The sequence below is a fragment of the Helianthus annuus genome, chromosome 12, assembly GCF_002127325.2.
Source record: "Helianthus annuus cultivar XRQ/B chromosome 12, HanXRQr2.0-SUNRISE, whole genome shotgun sequence".
Classification (NCBI taxonomy): Eukaryota; Viridiplantae; Streptophyta; class Magnoliopsida; order Asterales; family Asteraceae; genus Helianthus; species Helianthus annuus.
Window position 1 is genome coordinate 65048762 of NC_035444.2, and position 6908 is coordinate 65055669.

General features: G+C 36.7%; 1 long non-coding RNA gene across 1 annotated transcript; it reads left to right on the forward strand.

The window, feature by feature from the left end:
* Positions 1 to 5890: 5890 nt before the first annotated feature.
* Positions 5891 to 6704, forward strand: LOC110896788. The gene is made up of 3 exons (XR_002568165.2): positions 5891 to 6066; positions 6152 to 6220; positions 6338 to 6704. It is a non-coding gene; the product is annotated as an uncharacterized LOC110896788 (long non-coding RNA).
* Positions 6705 to 6908: the final 204 nt, after the last annotated feature.

Here is a 6908-nt window from a genome sequence, read left to right on the forward strand (position 1 = left end):
CTTGATCTTTTCGGCAGAGCACAACGATCTTCAACCCTTTGAATTAAAGACTTGTTGACGATCACTTAAATGGCCGCTTTGTGAAACCTGAAGAATTCAACATCAAACACTATAAGAATATCGTTTGAAACCTTAATCTTCAAACCTAACCGGCAGCAGGAGGAAACATTGGATTTCCAATGCTCAACAAGGAACACTTTAACTTCTGCAGAGACATGAAGTCAGTTCGATAAGTTAATAACAAAGTGAACTCTTTAGAAGTACATCTACCATCTTGATCATGATCTGGAACCCTTCATGTATGATCTCATCTCGTCACAAATCTTCATGTATCAATCTCCTATCTTCACGAATCTACTAAATCCCCGAATCTCTGATCTTCCCCTTATCAAGAAGCACCGCATTATTCGAGAACCAACTAGCAGCCGTCTTGGAAGTGGGATCAAGAAACCAATCTTCTCTACTCTAAACAGCAACTAATAAGGTTGAATCTTTAACTAGTCGTCAACCGAGAATCCAACTTCATCACGTCCATACTTGATTACAAACACAAACACACATGACAAAACTCCATCACACACGAGCCTTTTCGCGCACAAGCTTTAGATTTATGAAGAAAATAGGAAATTTTTACTCCCCCTATTTCCTTGTAACTGTCAACGTCCAAGCCACGTCACCTTCGTATCTCTTCAAATGCCCGATAAAAGTCCCAAATTGTCTGAAAATTGTAGAACAGACCAAATCCATACAGTGAGAATCTAGAAACCAAATATAACTCGAAAATTCTGAATATAACCCATAAATTCGGACTTTACAAGTAAAAACCAAAAATTTGGATTCAAAGAAACAGAGCCGGCCCAATAAGCTTACAACCCTAGGCCCAAGCCTAGGGCCACCATTTTTCTAATAGGGTTTCCTTATACTAGGCCCATTATTTACAAAATATATTCAGCCCAAATCTTATTGTACATGATATCTATCTGATAAGTGATAACCCAGAAGGCCAGAACGTGAAACTCAAAAGCGCGTGGAAAGAATCTTGATGTTAGGGCATGAAGATCGCTGACGATGGCTATGTAAACACGCAACGATGAACGATAATCATGGCATCACAATTTCAATCTGCAACAGTAATCATGTCAAGTAGCAATGGTTGATTTTTTTCTTTTTTATATGAACTCAAATTCTGAAATCGAACACATTGGCAACTTCGATTTTGTGAAATGAGTTTCTGATTCGAAATAAGTTTTGTGATTTGAAGTACTCTGATTCAGTTTAGCAATTTAGTTTTGTGGCTGGCCAGTGGCTTGGAACCTGGAGGCTGGAACACATTGGCAGTTTGGCACTTTGACTCCTTTTTGCGAATTAATTTTGTGGCTCTCACTCAGGTTAGACATCCTCATTTGTTGATTTTAATTGTTGTTGTTTAGAGAATTAGGGCTTATTTGTTGATTTCAATTTGTTGTTAGGCATTTAGGGCTTGTTTTATGATTTTAATTTGTTGTTTAGGGCTCATTGTTAATCTCTATAATAGATTTATATTTTAGCAATGTCGAATCGAATCCGAACTTTTAAATCCGGTTATGCAAAAAGGAAAAAAATGATTAAGAGGAAGCTTTAATCGAATCACATTCATAAAGTTTATTTCAGTTATACTCTATTTTTAATAGTCTTTCATTAAACATGTTGGCTCAACTTTGAAGTAATCGAACATATTATTTCTTAAATATTAGTTTTTCAAACTTGAAAGCACACCACACTCATATATTTGTATAACTTTCAAAAAAAAAAAAAAAATTAACTACGCCAGTTATAAACTTTTCAGTTTATAATTGCCGGTCTGAAGCCCGGGTAAAGGAGGTGGGTTTTGTTATTAAATATGTTGAAAAGGAAAATTTTGTAAAAGGGCCTCCACTTCGTAATTCGCTTAGGGCCTCCAAAAACGTTGGAACGACTCTGCAAAGAAATAATAAATTCGAACAAGAAGTAAGTACACAAACCACAAATTCTGACAAGGGAATGTATAAGTACTGACGCACAAATTTGGACAAAGAATGTGTAAGTACTTACACTCCATAAATTCGGACTAGAATTAAGTACTTACAATCTTAAATTCGGAAAAAGAAAGTTTAAAAACTTACTCTAAATTTGGACAATAGAAGGAATAAGTTCTGATAACTTTATAAACTCGGACAAGAGAGATGAATTAGTACTTATATCTCTAAATTCGGACAAGACTCATAAGTACTGATAACTCTATAAGGTCGGACAAGACACTAAGTACTGACGAAATTTCTAAGTTCGGACAGATGATAAATACTAACCAAACAATAAATTCGGATACATGAAAATAAGTTCTGATCACTTATAAATTCTGACACAAGAAAATAAGTTCTGATTAATTTATAAATTCGGACAGAATAGAAGAAAATAAGTACCGACACTTGCAAATTCGCACAAAAGAATATAAGTTCTCACAATACTTGAATTCAGACAAGGATTGATTTTAAGTGCCTTTACATACACGTGTCAAGTTCTGCACACTTTCATTTTGCGAAGCCTCTATAGGTTATCCCTTTCCGATGTTAATTTTGGCTTTTCTAGTGGTAAAATTTTATTTTTGTGATTTTCCTTATAAAAATCAGGGTAAGAATTGAATTGCTACAGAGAATTGTGCGGGGTCCATAATTCAATTTTAATTTGTTGCCATTAGAAAATCACTAATAGTGAATAAACAGCTTGTCCTGTAGTTATCATTTTTGTTTGTTGGAGAAAGTGACGTAATTTCTGTTGTCCTTTTTCCCCTTTTAATCATCTTTCATATATAGTTTACAAACAACCTAGAAGCCGACAAATTAATAAAGGGAGAGAGGATGAGTATTACACGACACTTCTTCAAGGGTACATCAAACTAAAGAGGGGAGGAATTGGTCGGTCATCACGGGTTGTTTGTTAAATTCAGAGAATTGTGCGGGGTCCATAAACAGCTTGTCCTGTAGCTAACGTCTCTCCCGCTGCATGGTCTAATATTTCTTGACCGATTGACATATGTAAATATTATTTCACATATAGCTTTAAACACTCATCAGCATCCACCCAAGCTTTTTTCTTCGAGTAGTGGCAAGTGAGCCAGCTAGTATATAACTTGCATAAAGAAATCCTACTTAACGTAGTACGTCAATATAATATATACAAAAATATAGCATTCTGGAGTAGGTGAGAGAGAAAAGAATATGATGTGTCTTCTCCTCATGATTAAAGCAACCATTAAGTCAAGACGGGGCACGCAACTCACGAACCTACGAGCTTGTGCTAGTGTAAGGGGTATACCGTCCCTCCCAGGTTACCAACGTGGGTTCCTAAATTGTTTTGGGAAACTCACATGCATGTGGAGAGGTATCAGCCATTGGGGATGGGTTGGGAAACTCGCGTTGATTTGGAGAGGCTGTTGGGAACGTTCTTTTGACCGTTACTCCGTTAGGCCATACGGTATGGAACCGTCGCCCCCGTCGTCCTCCAACTTCGCCGCCACATCACCACCGTCGTCCCATGCCGCCGCCCCTCCGTCCCGCTCCGTCCCGTCGTCGCCGTCCGACTTTAGCCGTTTGAGACGGACCAAAGATGTGGGCCTCCCCCTCGGCGACGCCGTCCTCCCACGCCGCCCCCGTCGGTCTTGCTCCGGCGACGTGCTCGGCTCCGGCACCATACCGAGTAGCCTTAGGGAGGAATCGAGTTCCAAAATCAAGGAAGTAACTACCCCTACCAACATTGGGTTCAAGGATGTTTTTGGATTAATTTGAGGTGCATGGCACCTTTTTAGCGGCCATTTGTGTAGGTTTTTTGCATTAAGGAGGTAACCACATCTTCCACTCCAAGGAGGTACAAAAACGTCTAAAAACATAGCCGGACGGTTACAATATCAAATTTTCACAGGTGTTTTCAAAAAAATGGTTACAAGTAGCAAAGACTTAAAACGCCTAAAACATTCCCAAATTATCACCTCCTTAATTTTAAATTTGTTTTAAATAACCAATCAGTTTATTCTTATTTTTGTACAATTTAATTGGGTTAGGATATAATACAAAGTTTATTTGGCTAAGAAGGCTAGGAACTAATCTTTGACCATCCTTTTAGTTAATCAATAGCTAAAATTAAATGAGGGAAATTTAAGGGAAGAAAAGAGGCGCGTCAGTTTGTTTAGAGGCATTCTAGTCAATCCAAGGCAATTGTTTCCCTCTCCTCCAATCCCCCCCCCCCATTTTTTAAACGCTAATAACTTTTTCATACGACATTATTTTTATATAAAAATTGCACCAAATAAACGAGTGTTTTTTATCTTTAAAACGAGTATACTATTGCTATATTTTCGAAAAAAAAAAATTTGAAAACCCAGTTGCGTAAAACGCAATGGAAAAAACACAGTTGCGTAAAACGCAATGGAAAAAAAAACCTAAAAAATGATATTTTTCTAAAACGCAATGCACCAAAAACACAAAGAAATGTCTTGTTTATAAAACGCAATGGCCAGAAAACACAAAGAAATGTCTTAATTCTAAAACGCAATAGCTTAAAAACACAAAAGTAAGTGTAGTTTCTAAAACGCAATGGACTGAAAAACACATAAAAATGTGTTTTACCTAAAACGCAATACAACAAAAACACAAACAAATGTCTTATTCCTAAAACGCAATGGCCAGAAAACACTTAAAGTGTGTGTTTTCTAAAACGCAATGGACTGAAAGCACATAAAAAAGTGTTTTACCTAAAACGCAATGCACAAAAAAACACAAAGAAATGTCTTATTTATAAAACGCAATAGCGAGAAAACACTTAAAAATATCTCATTTCTAAAACGCAATGGCCTAAAAAAATAAAAGAAAGTGTTCTCTGTAAAACGCAATGGACTGAAAACACCTAAAAATGTGTTTTACGTAAAACGCAATGACTAAAAACACTTCAAAAATGTGTTTTTCTAAAACGCAATGCCAGAAAACACATAAAAATGTCTTAGTAATAAAACGCAATGGCCTAAAAACACCAAAGAAAGTGTTCTCTCTAAAACGCATTGAACCAGGACAATAGTTTTGTCTGTGAATTGTCTGAACCATGAATGCAGTTCTAAAACGCAATGGCATAAAACTGTCTACGAATGCAGCTCGACCCCAGCCAGGGGCTCTGCCCCTTGGACCCCGCCAGGGGCTGCCGCCCCTTGGACCCTGCTACCAGGGGCTGCCGCCCCGGGACCCCCGCCAAGATCGTAAAACGCAATGACTAAATCAAAAACCTAGATCGTGAAAATGAAATTAAATAATTTCTTACATGGATCAAAGCCGATTTCTTCAACGATTAACGAAATTTGAATGATAGAAACACTTATCAGCGATCGAATCGAACGGATCCAGTGATTATCTTCAAAATCATAGGAAAAAACGAGATTTTGAATGAAATTAAACTGAGTTTTCTTCAAAAAAAGCTGAAGAACACGTTGATCGGGTGTTTGAATCATTGGTTGGTGATGAAAATCGCACTATAATGTAGTGATTATTAAGATAGAAAGTGAAGAAATGGTTGAAGATGGTGGGTTTTGAAAATGGTGGGTTTTGAAGTTACTGGGGAGAAGAAGGAAGAAGAAAGGATATGATTGACTAAAATACCCTTCCTCTTTATTTTAAATTTTGCCACATGTTATAATCCTATTGCTTCCTAACCTTTCTAGCCAAAATAAACTTCCTATTTGATTCTCACCCCAATTTAATATAATAAATAGACAAATATTTATTTTTGAAAAGGTTAGGCGCCTGGGCCCGGAGGGGTGTATATCTATTATATATAATAAATGAATGTGATTTGGGCCACGTGTCACTTAATTAGGGTATCCTCAGTTCTCTTTTCCAGCCCAACAGTACCACACTTCCGTCCCTTTTATACTTCTTTCGTCTTCTTTTTTCCTTTTCAAAACCCTAGATCTGAATCTTCTTCTCTTTCTCCTTCTCCTGTACTCTTCTCCGTTCTGAATCAAAGATCAAACCAAATCATCTCATCATGAATCATTCCAAGCGTCACCAGGTAAGCCCTATATCTTCATTTATTTCAGTACGAAGTTTCTAATTAAACCCTAATTTCTACTCCTAATCTCATCATATGGTTCCAGGGTTGTTCTCATCGATTGTCATCAAAGTTGAGATCCGCTTACCTGCGGCTAGATTTCCACCATGAACTGGTATGTTTGAATATGTTCAGAAACTAAGTGTTTTTTTCTTAACTGTGATGATATTAGTACAACATCTGTTGATTATTGATCTGTGAATATGTTCACCGATTATTCTTTTGAAATTAGGGTGTCATTTGCTTGAGATTTGAATCTTCCGATTGTTGAAGCCTTTGAAGCCGATCCTTTTAAATTTCCAGTTCCCGAGGTATTATCTGTTTGTAACAGCAGTGGTTCAACATCTACAGTGGATTCAACATCTATAGTGGATTCAACATCAGGTGTTTGGTTCTCATCTCTGATTATTTGTTTCTTTGTTCTTTGATTATTTGTTAGATGTACAGATTCTACAGATTGTAGTTAAGAGCCGCCCATAAATGTGACCAGTTATGGCTTCGGTAAGTATCGGTAAGTTGTCTTTGATTTGTTATTGTTTATTCAGATACTTGCATTGGTGTACCATATGATTACCAGTAGATTGATTTTTATATGTTTGTAGTTTTTGTTTTTCAGAATCTGTTTTGTTGTTTCATTCACCCATGTTTCACTCATAGATCTCTATAATCTATATTTATGGTTTCAAATATGTTTCCTGAGTTATTTACAGTTGTAGCACACCAAATATTTATTATTTTTATTTAGTTGGTATATTGGGATTAAACACTAAACTGGTGGAATTATAGCAAGTGCAGGTTATGCT